This window comes from Protopterus annectens, chromosome 11.part0, assembly GCF_019279795.1.
Source record: "Protopterus annectens isolate FY-2018-M chromosome 11.part0, PAN1.0, whole genome shotgun sequence".
Classification (NCBI taxonomy): Eukaryota; Metazoa; Chordata; order Ceratodontiformes; family Protopteridae; genus Protopterus; species Protopterus annectens.
The window spans coordinates 832,249,517-832,273,300 of record NC_056745.1 but is presented as its reverse complement, the minus strand read 5'-3'; the positions used below and the strand labels follow the sequence as shown (position 1 = coordinate 832,273,300).

Genomic DNA, 23,784 nt, shown 5'->3' with positions numbered 1-23,784 from the left:
CTATGGTATGATCCCAGTTAATCTCATTAGAGGTATCATATAATTATTGACCATGGAATGGTTAAGGCCAATCTGTAACCAAATACAGTAGGTAATTTAGAGCACAAAAAGGTAAACTGGCTAGGCTTAAAATTGCCTGCAAGGGCAGCTTGTCTAGTACTTACCTATGAAGGCATAAGCAGTGGCTCTGCCAGGGCTTATTTAGTACTGTTTACTAAACAGTAAAGTATATTATCAGGTCCCGTGAAGAAAGTATTTTTAGTACTGGAGAGTATCTTTTGTACATGATCTTTAGTGATGTTTGGGGTCTGAGATCTTCAGGGATAAATGAGTTTTGGATAGTTGTTTCAGAGTGAAGTTGGCACTGAATTTGTTTGCTAGTACATTGGCAATGTCTTCCGGTTAGAGTAGATGGTGCCATTGTGAATAAGTTCAGAGCAATGTTGAGTGCTATTTGCTTCCTAATGTAACTAAAGAAGGATCTGATGTTATCCTTAGTCTCAAATGCTAACCTAAGCTTGTGGGCTGCTTTAGTTGTCCTAATGGTATTTTCAAGCTTTAGTCAAATATCTTTATTTGAGGGTCTTTTAACCCACTCTATAACATAATGATTTTTTTTTTATTTTACTGTGGAGTTTATTTATGTTAGTGGACCACCAAGGAGGTTTGCTTTTAAAACTTCCCATTATAATTAGATCTGGTAGACACTGTCAATTTTACACATTTCTGTAAGTGGGCATAGAACTCCTTTTTGAAGTTACCTGCTGTAGCAATTCTGGAGAATGTGAATTTTGAAACTTTGCCAGACAATTTGATGAGATTTGTGCATTTGACATCCTAGATTTTGGGAACCCCATGGTACAGAAGTTTTAATAGTGAAGGTTACTAGTTTATGATCCAACTTATCCAAGGAAAGAGATACCAGAGGAATAGTATATGAAGAAGCTAAATTCATAAGGACCAAGTCAAGCATATTATGTCCTTTAGTGGGTTTGTTAATAATCGGGTCTAGCTGGTCTAGGATGTTTTTAGTTATGAAATCTAAGAACTTTTGGACATATCCTACAACAGAGGTATAGATGCTGCAGTTTATTGATGGGTAGTTAAAGTCTTCCAAAAATTTTTGTTTATAGGGAAATTACATTTAGAAATCTTACAGTTTTATCAGGGTTATAGAGGATGTGCTGTAACAGGCTATACACTGAAAGTTGATCCTGGTTAGTGTAAACTGGAGTTCAGTGAGTTTCATTTGTGAGTCACTGGGAATCTGTCTAGAAGTGATACAATCCCTAACAAGTACGGAGACATTACAACAGTTACCATCAGGTCTGATGGCATGGTAGATGCAAAGCATAGGATTGGGGGGACTGCTTTCCAAACATTTAAACCAAGTTTCAATAATTACACAAATATGGATGTGCTCCAAATGCAAGAAATCTTCAAGATCAAGCATTTTGTTATTGATCCTTCTGACATTGAACAGAGCCACCTTAATGTGATCTTGTTTTGGATTTGGTATATTAGTTATACTGGGATACCCAACAACTGGACTCTGCCTAAAAAGGCACTAAGGGGGTAGCAAAGGCTTTGGCCAGTATGCAGAAGCCTTGGAATGAGAGGTGCAAGGCATCCCTGGCAAAGCAAGTAGAACTGTTGAGCTTCTCACCTCATGAGGATCCACACTGGATGCCCCTGGAATGAGACAAATTATTTAGCCAATTGTTGAAGTCAATTTTCTTTTCTTTTCTTTGTACCTAAGCATAATTCTTGGAGAACAAAGGATTCTGCTCAGGGCCATTGTTTTGCTTGCATTTCTGACACTTATGGAGATTTCTGTCATATCTCTCTGCATATCCCCCTGGATTTTGCATGCCAAGTTGTTCACCATCACATGGGCCACTACCATAACATAATCATATTTGCTAGATGGAAGGGTCTTAAAGGCCCTTGACATATTTAGAGATACCGGCATCTTAAAGACAGACAACATCACCCAGTTTTCGTGAGCCTAGTTACAGAAGAATCTATGTGTCTTGACTAAAGTGTCACTGATCACTAAAACATACTTAATTGTAGAGTGGTTGGGTGTACTACATTTGAAATTCTTTAAATCATGGAGATACTTTGTTGAAAATGTGCTAGAAGGTGATGTGGTGTTAGACTTTCACTGAGACGTAGTCTTTGTGGGTCTAGGAGGCTCTGGATAGTCTTTTTTATAGCTTCAGCATAAGACATTGCTGTGTGGATTGGTGTAGCGTGTCGTGGAAGTGTGTGCTGATCACTGTTTTTGCTTTTTGTGAGACTCAGGCTTCCATGTTAGTTAAATACATCTCTCACAGCTGAATCCAGGGAAAATATTTAAATTGTGAGGTTGTGCTTTATATGAACACAACTAAGACAAAAATATTGCTGGGTAAATGGTTCAGAAGCAGAGCTGCAGAAGAAAAAGAGTTTGTGAGGACAGAGATTAAGAAAGAAATGCAGCAGATGGATAGAGGGCAAACTCCACATGATGACAGAGGAACTATGAGAATGCAGCCTTGTGCATTTATGGGTACTGGTACAGAAGTTAGCATCTGATGAGAATGCAGCCTTGTGCATTTATGGGTATTGGTACAGTACAGAAATTAGCATCTGATAAACATAATGAGAAGGGTAGGAGACATGCCAGCTGCCCAACTGAATTGGAATTTAATGAAAAAAAAAGACACAATGAATAATAAGTCTAACTTCAAGACACAAAGGGCAGGAAGTGTACAGGAAGCACTCACTGCCACAGGGCAGGTAGCTCATGCAAAACTAAAAATGAAATGGGATATTTAGTCAAAAACATACAAGCAGAGCTATGAACAATCACTCAACAGCAAAACTAGAATATTGGTTGTTACTGATAAAGTACTTAGTACATGATGTCCCCACAACGCTACAATATCAAGACAGACTATAGGTAAAAACTGCAACCACAACTCATCACACTTAAGACTGCAGAAGGCAGCACTGTGAAGTTCACTACAGTGCGTTTGTCTACCAGTTTCACTGTTGTTACTGTGGCAACAATTAACTTGCACCAAACTAGCTTTGTGAATTAGCCAAGTCAAGCTGGCCATACATGAACGACTGGGAGGGGGAAAAGAAATGTAAAGACCTGTATAATGTACTTACAGTGAGTAGGCAATACCATTATTGGCTCAGAAATGACATTTATTAAAACCGAGATGCTGACCAAAACCAATTCCATTAGGATGTCTGTGGTTGCAATTTGTATAGGGAGTGGAGAAGAAAATGTAGAGGAGAGAGGCGCAGTGCAAAGAAAACAGCATTGCAAAAGCCACCATAACAGGAATGATGCAGTGGAGAAGAAAATGTAGAGGAGAGAGGCGCAGTGCAAAGAAAACAGCATTGCAAAAGCCACCATAACAGGAATGATGCAGTGGAGAAGAAAATGTAGAGGAGAGAGGCGCAGTGCAAAGAAAACAGCATTGCAAAAGCAGTATTCTCAAAGTCAGTAATCAGATTTACATGTGATATATCAGAAGTAATAGAATTCTCTGCAGGCACCATTAAAATAAACAACAAGGAAGATGTGCAAAGCACAGAAGAAAGTAAGAAAGAAAGAAAGAAATTAAGACACTTGCCAAGACTGAGGGGATGTTCAAAAGAAAAATGTTAGATAAGTGTACGGCAATTCATAAGGGAAACAAAAACTCAAGGGAAGAGCAGGTAGCAAACAAGAAAATTACTAATTAATAAATAAATAAAACACAATGCTAAATCTGAGAGTTAGATTATCTTAATATAAGTAACTAATAGTATTAAAGAGTTAGGGTCAATGAGGTGCTAGGGTATTATTATCAGAATGCAAAATGTAATTAAACAATCTATTGTCTGGAAAACTAGCTTAAAATACCCTCCACCATCACAATCTGGACATAAAGCAAGAATAAATACAAATCAAATAAAATACTACATTTTCAGTAGTAACTGAATGGACAGCTAAAAGGAAGCAAGGATACCTCCCCAAGACTTTTACTTTATAGTAATACAGCAAGCAGTGAAGAAGAACAACAGACATAAAGATGCTGACATAATAAATTCTAGCGCTATGGGCTAGATGCTAAGAACTATTCTTGGTGTAAGTGACTTACCCAAGGTAAGCCTTGTTTATAGACATACCTTACACCGGAGTAATTCACTTACACCAACAGTAAGTCGTTTCAAATCTGGCCCTATGTCACATTTTTAAATAATTCACAATGTATACACACAAACACACACACACACATGTTCCAGTCCTTTAAAGACTGTTTTGTTTGACTTCTGAAATTGTGAAGCATTCTTCTGTACTAAAATAACCTTCTTAAGTTATACTAAATTAAAATTAAACTATTTGGTTTCAATTAGTCTTTTGCGTAAAAAGTGTGCCAACATAAGCAGCATGTTGTCACATTATACTTGGGAATTCAGACTTGATCACAAAACATGGAAGGCAAAGCTTGACAGGTCAAAAGATGTTACAAGAACTTCAAGCTGAAAGGCTTTCAAATTGCAGGCATGCACTTTATTGTGTTTAGTACATGACAAACTAATGCCAAGGCTGTTAACTGTCCCATGTGAACAAAGCTGTTTTAAATCAGCTGAGTATGAACTAAGATGTGTTGTTTATTTGAGATTATATAGCAAAGAAAAAACTAAACATTTGATAACACAATGCTCAAGTGAAACTACATATATGTGCATCATAACTAAATATAGAAGCCTCACTGCTAGTAGCAGAGATTATTTTATAAGAAACAAATGCAAACAAAATAACTGAAAATGCAAAACAGACATAACTGTTCATAATTAGCTTACTGCATGCCTTCTGATCAAATCACCATCAGACAGGTAAACTACAGCACTGGGTACATCATACTGTAGGTGTTGCAGGCTTTAACTTTTTACAATCTACAGTATTCTAGGATAAAGCGAGAGTTTAAGTAACACAGAAAGAAGTTCTTCAAAAGCAGCAACAGATAAGTGTACAACCCTTGCCAGTTTTGATATCGGACACCTGCAGCAGTGAAACAGCCAAGTCTTTTCGCCACATTGTCTCAGTTAGCTGGCTAATTGACACACTAATGTGTCTTTGGTTGCACTTAATTCCTTAGGTTATAAAAGTCACAAAGCATGCTACATCTAATGAGTCTCCGAGTAAAGCTCCCTTTCTAACTTTCTATGCTTTAAAATTCATCTCTGATGTTGTGTCTTACCATAAAACTAATAGTAACTGCAAGCAAATGCATGCTTATACAATCAGAGACATACTGTATATACATGCTCAGTATATTCACATATTTTTTGTCAAGACTATTAAAGCCACTACCAAAAGTCAGTGCAGATACAGAAGACAAAACACCCTTATCCAAAACTGTAGCAAAAAAATGCAAATGACATAAAAAGAAACTAATGTTGTGTTTCTACCAACATAAAGAGCAGTTACAAATAAAACTGGAGACCATATTATTTACTCAAAATATCAGTTTCAGCAAAGGTCACTTTAAGGTTGGCATAATGGTTAAGGTGTTTACCTTAAAGATACAAGGTACAGGGTTTGATCCTAACATGAGGTAATTGGCTAGGCTTAAAAATGGCCCACAAGGGCGGTTAGCCTAGTACTAATCTATGAAAAGTTTCCTTCCCCCAGTATTAGTATACAAAGGTGCTGTTATATTTAAGTAATGGGAATGTAAGGTGATTTATACTTCAACCTATATGGAAGGTGGAAGGGATATGCTCCCCTGCAAAACCTTTGCTTTTTAGATGAATGTTTGGGGGCACTGTCATTTCAACAAAATAACATGAATTCTGAAAACTGCTCTAAGTTGCATAATTACAATGTAGTACACATATTGAACAGTACAACTAAAAATAATCATCCACAAACAGGTATTGCAATGTAATGTCATAAACCATAACCAGATCTCAAATCAGAGTTACCTCAGCAAAGGAAAATAAAGCAGCAGAACTGTTGATAACTTAAAAATGAAAAAGATAAGTATCAACTTTACAAAGAAAATGTTGCTTTACTAACATGTCAAAGCACCTGTGTGTTTAAGGAAAAAAATGAAACATTAATCACAAGTACTATTTTTAGGGTCTATATTATAATGTCGCCTGCTTACTTCATCGAATACCTAAATGTCGACCCATCATCATCGAACCGCATAAACACCAAATGCTCTAAACCGCGAAATTTAAAAAGTCGAACTCTCATACTTGTCCCACCCCACCGCCCACTACATACTACCTACACAAACTAAATATACCACATACAGACACTAACCAAAACCCTACTTCTAACCCTAAACTAAACACTACTTCTAACCCTACACTAAATCTTACATATACCACCATGTATGCACTTAACTTAACCCGTACTCTAACCGTAAGGTCCGTAACTATCGTACACTTAACTTAAAAAGCTAAACCCAAACAAACTAAGTAATCCACACACATACACTTAACTAAACCCTACACTAAATCTAACATACATTACCATCTATGCACTTACCTTAACCCGCACCCTAACCCTAAGGTCCATAACTATCACACACTTATCTTATTGTCCAAACATTATACATGCTGGTGAATGGCTTAATGGCTTTCTGGAATGATGGCAATGATAAGGCTGATACCCATACTATACTGCTAAAAACACAGTCCGAAATTGTCCTTATACTGCATGCTTCCCCATGCACTTAACTACTTTCTCCTTTGTACAATCTCAATCAAACTGGTCTCTCTCTCTCTCTCTCTCTCCCTCCCCCTTCTCTGTCTTGGAATGGTCTCTAGAACGGACAGTAATACTATAGATGAGAATTAATTAGCATCTTACATAATATGGTAATATCTGTGTTTCTAGAGTCCACATCCCTAGCACTGTACTGTACTGTACTATGCTGCTGGGCATTTCCACTCCCCCCCCCCCCATACAGCACAGCATGACTGAACATGGAAAAAGTTATGATACACTAATATTTGTATTCCTGTATGTGCCCTAGGGGTGCAATGCTAACACTAAAGTTATCCATTGATCTCCTCAGCAGAGTGCATAACCTTGTACCTCACTTTTATAAGTGCATTTACGTCTTACATCAGATCATTACAACCTGACTGCCTCATTGGTAATCACCATTCCAGAACTGATTCTGTGAAGAGGGAAACAATCTTTATCCACAGTGAGAGATGTTACACAAAAATGTTGAATAAGATTATCAGTCCTGTGGCAACCTATTACTTACAGGCTTTTTGATCAAAAGTCGCTTTTCAGCTACTACTTGTATGCCTCTCTGCCAGCTAGCTAGTCTTCTAGCCACCTCAATAATTATGGTCTTCAACTAACACATTACAGTTTTCCTCTCTTCCTGTGAAGCATTGTGATAAAGGAAAAAATTAATCCACATATGTTACAACTTCAATCATCTGGATAGTCATGGTGGACAAGCATTCTAGAACTACACCGGGTCATACTTAACAAGGCTCAAATGTGTGAATCTATACTATTGCTCACTTGTTAAACAATTGTACTCAACTCCACCAGCCCCCCCCCCCAAAATATTTTTCCATGATCTTTATGGGAATGACATAAGAGTTTGTAGTCTGTACTAACTAATCTTCTTCCAAAATTCTCCATCATGCAAAGGGACAGTGTTGCCATCCCACAACACCCATGCAATGATCCAGCAATTAAGCAGGGACTATATCATTTTCTCAGTCCTTCAGGAGGCACAGTATCCAGTTCTCTAAGCACATAATGGGGACACCCTCCTTATCCACCAAAAGATGTCTAGAAATTGTTCTCTACCACTTCTCTAGTCTCATTCCTGTCTGCATTGCACTTCTACATCTCATTAAGGTACAACTCAGCAAACATTTAAATGGAGGAAACAACTGGTTAAATACTGTACTGAATAAAAAAGTGCGTTTTGTAAGAGGCCAAGCACCAGTACACTCCCCTTTACCTCCTGAAATTATTTAGTCTCACAACCAAGGAGGAAGGGAAAAGACCATGCACACTGCTATCACTGCAGGCACACAAAAAGAAATCACACTAGCAGTCATTTTTCTATTAAGAACTATAACAGGGAGTACAAAAATCAGCTATTTTAAGTTGAGGAGTTTAACGTTCTTCCATTTCAAACTTATTAACTAGTAGCTTATCCATCCTTGACCACCTTGACTTTGACACATTATCAAGTCAGTTTAAAAAGAAAGGCATAGCATAGCTAATGGTTATCACTGTCCAGTCTCCTTGCTCCTCTATTTCCCCCACTTTAACCTAGTTTCAGGTCAGTGTGCAACCCCCTATATCACCATATTAACTTAAAAAAATAACTAGGCTCTGTCAAGTCACCAATATTTTTAACAGTTTTAATAAAACATTATTGTTTGAGTCATCTTTGCTATTATCATATATTCAACCGCCAATACATCTGAATATCTACTTATGATCTTCCTTTACTACTGGAGTCAGTTTCATCTCTAGGTCTACTCAGATGAGCTGAAATAATGACAATGGTGATGTTTTCTCTGTGCCATGTTTTTTTCCGAATAGACTTCTTTACCTCATTTTAACCATTCAGGTTGCACCACCTTACCACCCTTTCTTCTGATTCACTTCTTCCTTAATGTGCCTCAACAATTCATCTATTCATGCCATGTCCTCCCATCCATTAGTATTCATTTTTACCAACATTTTCAACAGGCTGTCTGTAGTCCCAGACCTGTACCTTCCCTGTTTCTTCCATTCCTGATCCATGAATCATATTATGTCATGGTTTCTATTGCCCTGGAACTACAATATTTTTGTACCTTTTTTTCCCTTCTACATTGGTGGGGACCATGTCAGGAATATGTAGGTTTCCATGTTAGGATAATCACTTCCTGCTAACATCAAGCATTAAGAAAATTTCGACTATCTCTCCGCCTTCCACCTTCCTTATCCTGGAGGTGAACACCTTTTGCTTTAATGCTGGAGCATTAAAAAACACATGCACCATGGCTCATCTCCTCCTTGAACACACTTTTAATTTTGTGTCTACAGTGAATATAAAAAGTTTACACACCTCTGTTAAAATGCCAATTTTTTGTGATATAAAAAAAATTAGACCGCAATAAATAATTTCAAAACTTTTCCCACCTTTAATGTTACCTATAACCTGTACAATTCAATTGAAAAACAAACAAATCTGTTAGGGGAAAAATAAAAAACATACAATAAGCTGGTTGCATAAGTGTGCACACCCTTAAACTAATACTTTGTTGAAGCACAATTTGATTTAATTACAGCATTCAGTCTTCTTGGGTAGGAGTCTATCAGCATGGCACATCTTGACTTGACAATATTTGCCCACTCTTCCTTGAAAAAGTGCTCCAAATCTGTCAGATTATGACGGCATCTCTTGTGCACAGCCCTCTTCATCCCACATGTTTTCTATTGGATTTAGGTCTGGGCTCTGGCTGGCCATTCCAAAACTTTAATTTTTGTTTCTGGTAAAGCCATTCTTTTGTTGATTTGGATGTATGCTTGGGGTCATTGTCATGTTGAAAGGTGAAATTCCTCTTCCTCTTCAGCTTTCTAGCAGACGCCTGAGGGTTTTGGGCCAAAAGTGACTGGTATTTGGAACTGTTCTTAATTCCCTACACCTTGATTAAAGCCCCAGTTCCAGCCGAAGAAAAGCAACTCCAAAGCATGGTACTGCCACCACCATACTTCACTGTGGGGATGGTGTTCTTTTGGTGACGCAAAGTATTGTTTTTGCGCCAAACATACCTTTTGGAATTGGGGCCAAAAAGTTCAACCTTGGTCTCATCAGACCACAACACATTTTCTCACATGCTTTTGGGAGACCTGATGTATTGTTTTGCAAATTTTAGCTGGGCCTGGATGTTCTTCTGTGCAAGAAAAGGCTACCATCTTGCAACCCTACACCATAGCCCAGACATATGGAAAATATGTGAGACTGTTGTCACATGTAGTACACAACCAGTACTTGCCAGAAATTCTTGCACCTTCAGTGTTGCTGTAGGTTTCTTGGCAGCCACCCTGACCAGTTTTTGTCTTTTCATCAATTCTGGAGGGAAGTCCAGTTCTTTGCAATGTCACTGTTGTCCCATATTTTCTCCACTTTTTGATGACTGTCTTCAGTGTGTTCCATGGTATATCCAATGCTGTGGAAATGTTTTTGTACCCTTCTCCTTGCTGATACCTTTCAACAATGAGATCCCTTTGATGCTTTGTAAGCTTTCTGTGAACCATGGCTTTTGCTGTAGCAGGCACCTGAGTAAATGTCAGGAAAATCCGAATAGGGCAGATGAACTTTACTTGGGGCTAATCAGAGTCTCTTTAATTGATGGCAGGTGTGTACCCAGGAAGACTGAATGCTGTAATTAAATCAAAAGGTGCTTCAACAAAATATTAGTTTAAGGGTGTGCACACTTATGCAACCAGCTTATTGTATGTTTTTTATTTTTTTATATTTTTCCCCTAGCAGATTTTTTCAATTGAATTTTACAGGTTATAGGTCACATTAAAGGTGGGAAAAGTTTTGAAATGACTTATTGTAGTCTCATTTTTTTATATCACAAAAACCTGGCATTTTAACAGGGATGTGTAAACTTTTTATATCCACTGTATCACAACCCTCTTTGCTGCCCCTAGACATCTATATGACAGCTACCCAGGGAATGACAACTTCCCCTCTAGCTTTAATGTACATCTCGGTCAAGCCACTCTTTCCTTCCTTGTCCTTGGCGTCCTTCCATGGTACATCTCTTTGCTTTCTGCACATACACCATCACCTCTCTCCATGTCCTAACCCTCCTAGCCCTGATAAACAAAGTAAAACCAGGTAACACCACATCCCAGTCCACACCCCTTGCTGTCTGCTGTTTCTATGAATACTACATAGTGCCTTAGTCCATAAGCAGTAAACAAGTCGGACACATTTCTGACCTAACATAAGCAGATTGAGAATAATACTAAACTTTTATTTTTCAGAATTTCAAATACAGTGTTCCATTAAATTTTCAAAATGCAGTATGATCAGTTCTCTAAAAATGAAGCTGTTTCAGTTATGTAAATTTAAAAAGCCCAACAAACACCATTGACATTTGGCTAAACAAGTTGTTAGTTTATGCTCTGCAAAGAAATCCTTTGTATAATTGAGTTCCAAGTCAATGAATAAGATGAAGGCAGGGTACAGTCCTCTGTCCTATACACCACAGAACTGCACATTACCTAGGCAAAGAAAGAAATTGTCTGGTAGTATTCACACAGACATATACATTTATTTATTTATGTTTAAAGTGATATTAGAGAAGCATAGAGACTAGCACACAGCAATAACACAGCATCCCCTAGTGTTACAGTAAGGGCCAGTTCAAGATAAAGTACGTTTTTTCAAACCAAATTAAAACTGATAATATTCTGATCAGTTCTGTCAGCTGTCTTAAGTGTGCGTCCTCTCAGACACTGATTACTACTATTTAAGGTTTTAAGCAAGCCACAGTTCTACTTTGGATCGCAGGTTTCAGCTCATTGAATATTTGCAAAAGTAGCTCAACTAAGTAAAACACAAGACAGCAGCACTGAAGAAATCACCATTTTCATGATGAAAAAGAAGGCTGTTTGAGAGAAAATGTTTACAAACTAATCAGAAATCCTGTCAGGAAACTACTACATGTAAGCAGTTCACAAGTGACTCATTTCAAAAAGTCTTAGACCATAGATAGAGGAACTTGTAAAGCATACTGTTAAACTTCGGTTACCATTGTACAGCTATAACACCCCCCCCCCCCCCAAACACACACACGAATATACTTTTATATCACGTAAAAGTCCTCCATGCTGTATCAAACAGGGATACACAGGCTACACTATCCTAAAAAAGTGCGTTAACTAAAAGCTTTAACGCCAATTATTTAAGCTTCTGTTGTCATTCAAAGGGGATCCAGTGTCTGTCAGCCTGGGATGACATGCTCAGCAAGCCATGCTGCTTTGCTAGCGACAGCTTGCACCTGTCACCCTTTGGCTTTCGGATACTGGCCATGGCTCTTGCCACCCCCATAGTGCCTTTTTTAGCCAAGGCTCAAAAGGCAAACCCGCCACTGTAAATAGCACAAGTAACAAAAAACTGAGGGTCATGCTACTCAATGCCAGAAATCTAAACCTCAAAATGCACGCACTGGAGGCACTCCTCAGTATGGAGAAAATCGATATATGTGCAGTAACAGAAACCTGGTTTAAAACTCCAGAGAGCACTCCAGCAATACCAGGCTACAACTCATATCATACATTTCGGCCACAAAACCCAGACTGAAATACAAAAGGTAGGGGAGTATCCATATTTATCAAGGATACCCACACCTCCAGGTTAGTGGCACAGCACGATGCTTCAGAGATCATCCACGTGCAACTAAGAATGGGCAAAACTGCTATTCATATTATAGCTTGCTACAGATCACCCACCATGTCCTAGGACCCCCACTCCGCATTTCTGGAAACACTGGGAAACATAAAGGTCCTACCAAACACCCTGATATTGGGTGATTTCAATTACCCAAACATTAACTGGAAGAACTACTCAAGTACAAACTCCCTTGCCCAACATTTCCTAGAATTTATAAACTCAGACGCCCTGGATCAACTGGTCAACACCCCCACCAGAGGTGACAACATATTTGACCTGGTCATCACCAACATGGGCGACCGGTGTTCCACACCGGAGGTCAACCCCTCATTGGTTAGATCTGACCATAAACTAATCACTCTGGATTACCCACATTCCGCCACCACCCCCGGTCAAAGAAACCACCATGAAAAACTTTTCAAAAGCAAACTTTACGTTACTCAAGACTGAGCTGGGAAGTTTCAAAGCCCCCATGCTAAAGGATAATGCTGTCCAAGCTACAAAATCCTTTACTAATGCACTCTATGGGCACCTACAATAATTCATGGATTGTGCTATCCCAAACAAAACCAAGACTCACTCCTCCAAGAAAAGGAAACCAGTCTGGTGGACCCCTGCCATAAACAAGCTATACAATAGAAGGAGGAAAGTAGTACAGAAAAGAGTAAAATCCCAAGAAGGGAGAGATCCCTGATCAGTATCAGCAAGAAACTATGTTCCCTCATAAAATCATCCAAGGCTAGCTTAGAAAGAAAAATTGCCATGGACTCCAAAGATAACCACAAGGCATTCTTTAGCTATGTCAAGAATCTAAGAGGCAGTTCTCAGATCTGCTCGGAGTTAGTGCAGAATGGCACAAAATACACTGAACCGACCGATATAGCCTACATCCTGGCAGACAGGTTCAGTGCAAACTTCACCCCCTTCTCAGCCCCAAAAGGGCCCTTAACTATACCAGAAGAATGTAGTGCCCCTGAAATCACAGACACTCAGGTTAAAACAGCCCTCTCCAAAGCCAAAAACACAGCATCAATGGGACTGGACGGTGTCCCAGGCTGCGTCCTACATGAGCTCATAGATGAACTAACCCCTCACCTAAACACACTGTTTAAACTCAGCCTCTCCACAGGCTATGTGCCCACAGAGTGGAGCACAGCAATGGTTATTCCACTCCACAAAGGTGGAGCCACAACGGACCCCAGGAACTATCGCCTATAAGCCTGACTAGCTTGGTCTGCAAAGCTATGGTGTGCATAATCATGGATCTCATTAACAGAGACATTGGAAACCTCCAAACACTGGACCCTACCCAGTTCAGCTTTGTTAAGGACAGATCATGCCTGCTAAACCTGGTGGATTTTTTTGAGACAGTTACCAAGGCTATAGACGAGGGAAATGTGGTCCACACAGCCTACCTAGTCCTTGCAAAGGCCTTTGACACCATTCCCCACTCAGGTATTATAGACAAGCTCACCAGCCTGAGCATAAACCTCTATGTCACGAGATGAGTTGCCAACTGGCTCACGGACAGAACCCACATGGTAAGAGTTGTGGGAGCTAGGTCTGACTCTAAACCAGTTACAAGTGGCGTTCCCAGGGCTCAGTCCTAGGACCCCTCCTGTTCAGCATTTACTTCTCAGAGGTACAGGCAAGCACAGGAGGACTATGGCTGACCAAGTTCGCAGACGACTGCAAACTAGGGGCTATAATTGACTCTCTGGCTGACACAGACATCCTCCAAAAGGGTCTCACTGAGAGACATGTGGTCATGTGGTCCAAGTTTGCACCGCTGGTTGTTGATCTCTGTGTGATGTAGCTGGAACAGAAGACAACCAGTGGAATGCTCAGCTCCTGTAAGAAGTTAGTCTTATTTTCAGCCTAGATTTAACAGTAATCTTTAGATTGTGGAAAAATCTGCAGATTTTTGCCCACCTTGAGAAATGCTGTATATCTGCTTTCGTCCTGATAATATCTCAGCATTTTTTTTGCCTATCATGAACTGTAACAAAATGCAAATAACAAGTTTCAGTCCTGTACCCATGCAGTTTGCAAGGTGTGTGAATATTCGCTTCAGACGTTTTCTCCAAGTCAAAGGTTTATCTTTCATTAGCGTAGCTTCCCTGATGGGCAGTTGCTTGTAAGAGGATGAAGAAAGACTTGCAGCAGTACCCTGGAAAAATTTTTTTCCCCTAGCTTCTGGCCTGGGTTCCTTTTGGTTTTAATGTATGAGGTTCTTTAGATCTCAGTGGCTAAGTACACACAGGCATTTATTTTCCAATGTAGCAGTATTTATCTGCATAGAGGATCTTATTCCGTTCTAGCAGTTATCAGACAGAACTCAAAACACACACACACACACACACACACACACACACACACACACACACACACACACACACACACACACACACACACACACACACACACACACACACACACCATGCTGTCTAGATCATAGGTTCATAGATAGGTACTAGGCTATCTGCCCAAGGGCATTTATACGTCTAGCCAGAGTGTGTCACCTTTCGCCGCCCCATTGATTAATTAACTGATCCTCTGTCAAACAGAGCCAATGAAGTGATCCCAAGGGTGTATTTTCTGTTACCCACCCACTCGTCAAGGTTTCTTTTGAAGAGTGTTAGTGAGGGGCTCTGCCTGATGTAATTTGGAATTTTGTTCCAAAGCATGGGGAGTCTCTGTGACAGGAACCTATCCCTCCAGAATGTTGTATTTATTGTTGTGGTGAGGTTTAGCTCACTAAAGCGCATGGCTCGCCATGACTTGGATTTCTTTAGGTGGAGCGTGTCCATCAGTTCTGAATTGGACATGGCTTTGTAAGTCAGGCAGAGATCACCTCTGAGTAAGCGATATGCCACTGAGTACAGCCGGAGTTTTTTCAGTCGGGCTGCATAGGACATATGTTTGAGACCAGTAATCCTCTTGGTGAGGTACTTTTGTGGTCTTTCCAGCTGTTGGAAGTGTCTTGTGAGGTACATCCCAAATGGGGCATTGTACTCTATGATGAATCTAATGAGTGACGAGTAGAGGGGCACTATAACCTCTTTATTTCTAGATGTGAACCCTTTAGTAATTAGATGGGCCACATAGAAGGATTTCCTAACTACTTTGGCAATATGATTGTCAAAGGAGAGATTGCTATCTACCTGGATCCCCAGATCTCTTATTACCTCTTCTGTATTAAGGGGGCTGCCACCTATGTGGTAATTTGTGGGTGTTTTCTTTTTCCTAAATGGGATGACTATGCATTTTTTGGCATTTAGCTTGAGGCCATGACTTTGACACCAGGTGTCCATCTCATTAAGGCCCTTTTGGAAGATGTCTGTGTCAGCCAGAGAGTCAATTATGGCTCCCAGTTTGCAGTCATCGGCGAACTTGGTTAGCCATAGTTCTCCTGTGTTTACCTGTACTTATGAGAAGTATATGCTGAACAGTAGGGATCCCAGGACCGAGCCTTGTGGGACACCACTTGTGACTGGTTTAGAGTCGGACCTGGAGCCCGCTATTCTTACCGTGTGAGTTCTGTCTGTAAGCCAGTTGACAACCCATCTCGTCACATAGGGGTTTATGTTCAGGCTGGTGAGCTTTTCTGTAATACCCAATTGGGGAATGGTGTCAAAAGCCTTGGCAAGGTCAAGATAGGCTTTGTGAACCACCTTTCCCTAGTCTATGGCCTTGGTGACTGTCTTGAAGAAGTCAACCAGGTTTAGTAGGCATAATCTGCCCTTAACAAAGCCGAACTGGGTCGGGTCAAGTGTTTGGAGGTTCCCAATGTCTTTGTTAATGAGTTCCATGATGATGCGCTCCATAGCCTTGCAGACCAGGCTAGTCAGGCTTATGGGACAATAGTTACCAGGGTCAGTTGTGGCCCCTCCTTTGTGGAGAGGAATAACCATTGCTGTGCGCCATTCTATGGGCACATAGCCTGTGGAGAGGCTGAGGTTCATAGGTTCATAGGTAGGTACTAGGCTATCTGCCTGAGGGCATTTATAAGCCTAGCCAGAGTGTGTCAGCTTTCGCCACCTCATTGATTAATTAACTGAGCCTCTGTCAAGCAGAGCCAATGAAGTGATCCCAGGGGTGTATTTTGTGTTACTCATCCACTCGTCAAGGCTTCTCTTGAAGAGTGTTAGTGAGGTGCTCTGCCTAATGTAGTTAGGAATTTTGTTCTAAAGCATCAGCATGTTTAGGTGGGGGGTTAGTTCGTTCTGTAGTTCATGCAAGACGCAGCCTGGGACATGATCTGGTCCCATTGACGCTGTGTTTTTGGCTTTTGAAAGGGCTGTTTTCACCTGTGCGTGTGTGATTTTTGGGACACTACACTTTTCCGGTATTGTTGTGGGCCCTTTTGGAGGTGAGAGGGGGGTGAAGTTTGCACTGAATCTATCTGCCAGGCTGTTGGAAATATCAGTAGGTTCAGTATATTTTGTGCTATTTTGCACTAGTTCAGTGCATATCTGCGAGTTGCCACTTAGATTCTTAACATAGCTAAAGAAGGCTTTGTGGTTATCTTTTGAATCCTTGTCTATTTTTCTTTCAAAGTTAGCCTTTGATGAATTCATGAGGGACCTTAGTTTGTTACTGATACTGATCAGGGATGTCTTTCCTTCTTGGGATTTGCTTTTTTTCTGAACTAGTTTCCTCCTACTATTGTATAGCCTGGTTATTGCAGGGGTCCACCAAAATGGTTTCCTTCTCTTAGAGGAGTGAGTCTTGGTTTTGCTAGGAATGGCATGATCCATGCATCCTTGTAGGTGCTCATAGAGTGCATTTGTAAAGGTTTCTGCATCATAACCCTCCTCAGGAGTGGCAACATGTTGCTGCAAGCATCGGGGGAGAGTGACTAGCCTTGGGATATTTTGTAAACAGAAGACTTTTGTATAATCAGATCATTTTGTGCTTCACAAAATCTGTAACACAGCAGCAACACAATAGCATTAATGCATTTTATTAGGATAGTGTGGCCTGTGTATCCCTGTTTGGTACAGCATGGAGGACTTTTATGTGATATAAAAGTATATGCGCGTGTGTGTTTGGGGGGGTGTTATAGCTGTACAATGGCAACTGAAGTTTAACAGTATGCTTTACAAGTTCCTCTATCTATGGTCTAAGACTTTTTGAAATGAGTCACTTGTGAACTGCTTACATGTAGTAGTTTCCTGACAGGATTTCTGATTAGTTTGTAAACATTTTCTCTTAAACAGCCTTCTTTTTCATCATGAAAATGGTGATTTCTTCAGTGCTGCTGTCTTATGTTTTACTTAGTTGAGCTACTTTTGCAAATATTCAATGAGCTGAAACCTATGATTCAAAATAGAACTGTGGCTTGCTTAAAACCTTAAATAGAAGTAATCAGTGTCTGAGAGGTCACACACATAAGATATCTAGACAGAACTGATCAGAATATTATCAGTCTTAATTTGGTTTGAAAAAATGTACATCTCGGTCAAGCCACTCTTTCCTTCCTCTTCCTTGGCATCCTTCCATGGTACATCTCTTTGCTTTCTGCACATACACTGTCACCTCTCTCCATGTCCTAACCCTCCTAGCCCTGATAAACAAAGTAACACTAGGAAACACCACATCCCGTGCTGTCTGCTGTTTCTATGAATACTACATAGTGCCTTAGTCCATAAGCAGTAAACAAGTCTGACACATTTCTGACCTAACATAAGCAGATTGTGAATAATACTAAACTTTTATTTTTCAGAATTTCAAATGCAATGTTCCATTAAATTTTCAAAATGCAGTATGATCAGTTCTCTAAAAATGAAGCTGTTTCAGTTATGTAAATTAAAAAAGCCCAACAAACACCATTAACATTTGACTAAACAAGTTGTTAGTTTATGCTCTGCAAAGAAATCCTTTGTATAATTGATTTCCAAGTCAATGAATAAGATGAAGGCAGGGTACAGTCCCCTGTCCTATACACCACAGAACTGCACATTACCTAGGCAAAGAAAGAAATTGTCTGGTAGTATTCACACAGACATTAAAATTTATTTATCAGTACAGAGAGAAGCACACAGGAATAACACAGCATCCCCTAGTGTTACAGTAAGGGCCAGTTCTAGATACAACCCAGCAACAGACAGAGAGCACATCTGTGGATGTGCGGATTTAAGGAACCAGGCATGCACAACTACAGCTCCCCCACCCCAGTCATTCAGAAAATGGGAAAAAACACTTCAGGTAATTCTCTCTTTAGTTTATAACACCGGGAAAAATACATTCATGTTAATTAACTGGTTCCTGTTCCTATACTAACTGCAGTGGCTCATTTACCTCCATCCTGGAAACTAATGTCCGATCCGTTTGTACAAGACCAGTGGGGAACTTTTTACTCCGGTCCCTCTTCATTTTGCATTTGGAGAGCAGTCCTTTCTTTAGTCTTCATTCTATGAAACATGAACCCAGATATGGCAACAATGTACGTTTGCACTAACCGGCTTTCCCTTCTTTTCTTAAACGTTGCTTAAAATTCTTTAATTCCATATCCCCAAAATGACATCTCAAACAGATTAAAACCAACGAAGGTCGCAGTGTCAGTCACAAGTTTCTAATATCCAGGTAAGTGTTCCTTTACTCCTCCGTACTCGCAGCCCCTTGCTTCCCTGTTGTTCTTCCTGCCTTCCTTCCCCCCCTCTCTCTCTCCCTCTGTAGCTATCAGTGATGTCACTGATCTCCAGCCCCCTCCTTCTCTTTGGGCTTTTTAAATTTACATAACTGAAACAGCTTCATTTTTAGAGAACTGATCATATTGCATTTTGAAAATGTAATGGAACACTGCATTTGAAATTCTGAAAAATAAAAGTTTAGTTTTGTTAGGATAGTGTAGCTTGTGTATCCCTGTTTGGTACAGCATGGAGGACTTTTATGTGATATAAAAGTATATGCGTGTGTATGTTGGGGGCTTGGGGGGTGGGGGTGGGGGTGTTATAGCTGTACAATGGTAACTGAAGTTTAACAGTATGCTTTACAAGTTCCTCTATCTATGGTCTAAGACTTTTTCAAATGAGTCACTTGTGAACTGCTTACATGTAGTAGTTTCCTGACAGGATTTCTGATTAGTTTGTAAACATTTTCTCTTAAACAGCCTTCTTTTTCATCATGAAAATGTTGATTTCTTCAGTGCTGCTATCTTGTGTTTTACTTAGTTGAGCTACTTTTGCAAATATTCAATGAGCTGAAACCTGAGATTCAAAGTAGAACTGTGGCATGCTTAAAACCTTAAATAGTAATCAGTGTCTGAGAGGTAGCACACTTAAGACATCTAGACAGAACTGATCAGAATATTACCAGTTTTAATTTGGTTTGAAAAAATGTACATCTCGGTCAGGCCACCTCTTCCTTCCTCTTCCTTGGCGTCCTTCCATGGTACATCTCTTTACTTTCTGCACATACACCGTCACCTCTCTCCATGTCCTAACCCTCCTAGCCCTGTTAAACAAAGTAACACTAGGTAACACCACACCCAGTGCTGTCTGCTGTTTCTATGAATACTACATAGTGCCTTAGTCCATAAGCAGTAAACAAGTCTGACACATTTCTGACCTAACATAAGCAGATTGAGAATAATACTAAACTTTTATTTTTTAGAATTTCAAATGCAGTTTTCCATTAAATTTTCAAAATGCAGTATGATCAGTTCTCTAAAAATGAAGCTGTTTCAGTTATGTAAATTAAAAAAAGCCCAACAAACACCATTGATATTTGGCTAAACAAGTTGTTAGTTTATGCTCTGCAAAGAAATCCTTTGTATAATTGATTTCCAAGTCAAGGAATAAGATGAAGGCAGGGTACAGTCCCCTGTCCTATACACCACAGAACTGCACATTACCTAGGCAAAGAAAGAAATTGTCTGGTAGTATTCACACAGACCTATACATTTATTTATTTATGTTTAAAGTGATATTAGAGCAGTATAGAGATAGGCACACAGGAATAACACAGCATCCCCTAGTGTTACAGTAAGGGCCAGTTCAAGATAAAGTACATTTTTTCAAACCAAATTAAAACTGATAATATTCTGATCAGTTCTGTCAGCTGTCTTAAGTGTGCAACCTCTCAGACACTGATTACTACTATTTAAGGTTTTAAGCAAGCCACAGTTCTACTTTAAATCTCAGGTTTCAGCTCATTGAATATTTGCAAAAGTAGCACAACTAAGTAAAACACAAGACAGCAGCACTGAAGAAATCAACATTTTCATGATGAAAAAGAAGGCTGTTTAAGAGAAAATGTTTACAATCTAATTAGAAATCCTGTCAGGAAACTACTACATGTAAGCAGTTCGCAAGTGACTCATTTCAAAAAGTCTTAGACCATAAATAGAAGAACTTGTAAAGCATACTGTTAAACTTTGGTTATCACTGTACAGCTATAACACGCCCCCCCCCCCCCAACACACACACGCATATACTTTTATATCATATAAAAGTCCTCCATACTATACCAAACAGGGATACACAGGCTACACTATCTAAACAAAATGCGTTAACTAAAAACTTTGACGCTATTGTGTTGCTGCTGTGTTACAGATTTTGTGAAGCACAAAACTATCTGATTATACAAAAGTCTCCTGTTTACAAAATATCCCAAGGCTAGTCACTCTCCCCCGATGCTTGCAGCAACGTGTTGCCACTCCTGAAGAGGGTTACGATCTAGATGGCATGGTGTGTGTGTGTGTGTGTGTGTGTGTGTGTGTGTGTGTGTGTGTGTGTGTGTGTGTGTGTGTGTGTGTGTGTGTGTGCGTGTGTGTGCGTGTGTGTGCGTGTGTGTGCGTGTGTGTGTGTGTGTGTGTCTGTGTGTGTGTGTGTTTTGAGTTCTGTCTGATAACTGCTAGAATGGAATAAGATCCTCTATACAGATAAATACTGCTACATTGGAAAATAAATGCCTGTGTATATGTAGCCACTGAGATCTAAAGAACCTCATACATTAAAACCAAAAGGAACCCACGCCAGAAGCTAGGAGAAAAAATGTTTTTCCAGGGTACTGCTGCAAGTCTTTCTTTATCCTCTTACAGGCAACTGCCCATCAGGGAAGCTATGCTAATGAAAGATAAACCTTTGACTTGAGAAAATGTCTGAAGCGAATATTCTCACACCTTGCAAACTGCATGGGTACAGGACTGAAACTTATTTGCATTTTGTTACAATTCGTGATAGGCAAAAAAATGCTGAGATATTATCAGGACGAAAGCAGATATATAGTATTTCTCAAAGTGTGCAAAAATCTGCAGATTCTTCCACAATCTAAAGATTACTGTTAAATCTGGGCTGAAAATAAGACTAACTTCTTACAGGAGCTGAGCATACCAGTGGTTGTCCTCTGTCCCAGCTACATCCCACAGAGATCAACAACCAGCGGTGCAAACTTGGACCACATGACCCTCGCAACCCAGCAACAGACAGAGAGCACATCTGTCAAGCAAAGTATTAGCTACAACACTCTCACAGCACAATAAGTTACAGCCAGCTGGGTAAAGCAAATGTTAAAGTATCTACAGCCAAAATGCAAAGAGAAATAGAGCCTTCCACACAACTGGATGACTATCATCTCCCCATCCCCTTATAAGTCAAAAAAGAAAATAACCAGCAGTTTTTCAAAACGGCACAGAAAGCTTGCCTCAGGATAAAGCTTTCTGCAATTATTTCCTGTTTAATATTTCACATAGGCACATACCACACAATGCTGGTGGTACTATGGCATAACATGTAATGTATATTCTATACATATTTTTAAACCAACACTAATAGTGCATATAATGTACTTCTTGAATGTACGTACTACAAACACATTGATCATAGGAAGCATGCAAGACTTCTGCATTAACTCTTCTGTATAATGCATTTAACATACTGTTTCCATAACCTAATGTTTATACAGCTGTTCATTTTTTTCATTTCTCTTTAATAAGAGAATTGTCTCACTTTTAGTCCTTTAAGGTAGTTAATTTCTATTAACATCATTTAACTCTGAATGGTTACCTTAAAGATGTTTTTCCTAGTAATACTTATTCACTTCATATTATAGGAGGTACAGTTATTTTTCATGCCAGACAAAACAGTAATGTTCAGTGAAAGTGAATAGTTACGTTACTAAAATAATGTATTGGCACTATCTGCTTCTACACTATACTTCAAGAGGTCAGTATTAATATCGTGTGCGGTAATGGAATTATTATTTTTTTAGCTGAGTAGTCTTACTAACACATATATTATACATCAGTTACTGCAGACAATGTATAGCCAAGTGGTGTCCAAAATAAACAAAAATAATGCAATGTCTTACCACAAACAGTACAACGTGTAATTTATTATACTACTTTTCATTCAACTACAGTTACATAGTTGTTTAGATAATGCATATTATTTCTGAAAACAAACTAGGAACATAGTTTTAGGTGCACACTGTTTCCTCCCTTTTTAAATTTAAGTCCTGGTTTTGGTCCCCTCCTCAACAAATCGAGTATTGGGGGGACGTTTGTTTCCAAGTCAACATGGCACCTTGCTTAGCCAGCTGCAGATGAGCTCAGTGGAAATAAGTCAGGAGGGGTCAAGCCAAGGAAGGAGGGATCAGGGTAAGGAAGGATGCGAAATGACCAGAAGGAGGGGGCTGGAAATCAGTGACATCACTGATAGCTACAGAGGGAGAGGGGGGGGGGACAACAGGGAAGCAAGGGGCTGCAAGTATGGAGAAGTAAAGGAACACTTACCTGGATATAAGAAACTTTTGACTGACGCTGCAACCTTTGTTCATTTTAATCTGTTTGAGATGTCATTTTGGGGATATAGAATTAAAGAATTTTAAGTGATGTTTAAGAAAGGAAGGGAAAGCCGGGTAGTGCAAACAGACATTAATGACATATCTGGTTTCATGTTTCATAGAATGAAGACTAAAGAAAGGACTGATCTCCAAATGCAAAATGAAAAGGGACTGGAGTAAAAAGTTTCCCACTGGTCTTGTACAAATGGAGCAGACATTAGTTTCCAGGATGGAGGTAAACCAGCCACTGCAGTTAGTATAGGAATAGGAACCAGTTAATTAACATGAATGTATTTTTCCCGGTGTCATAAACTAAAGAGAGAATTATCTGAAGTGTTTTTTTCCCATTTTCTGAATGACTGGGGTGGGGGAGCTGTAGTTGTGCATGCCTGGCTCCTTAAATCCGCAAGTCCACAGATGTGCTCTCTGTCTGTTGCTGGGTTGCGAGGGTCATGTGGTCCAAGTTTGCATCCCTGATTGTTGATCTCTGTGGGATATAGCTGGGACAGATAACAGCCAGTGGTATGCTCAGCTCCTGTAAGAAGTT

The 23,784-nt window shown here is 39.7% G+C and overlaps 1 protein-coding gene across 3 annotated transcripts in view; it reads right to left on the bottom strand.

The window, feature by feature from the left end:
• DENND2A (DENN domain containing 2A) overlaps nt 1-19,095 on the bottom strand; it is a 2,268,767-nt gene extending 2,249,672 nt beyond the window's left edge. For all 3 annotated transcript variants that reach the window (XM_044088248.1, XM_044088247.1, XM_044088242.1), the window contains exon 1: nt 18,753-19,095. The gene's annotated coding sequence lies outside the window, so the exon portion shown is untranslated. The remainder of the gene's footprint in view (nt 1-18,752) is intronic.
• Between the last annotated feature and the right edge of the window lie 4,689 nt (nt 19,096-23,784).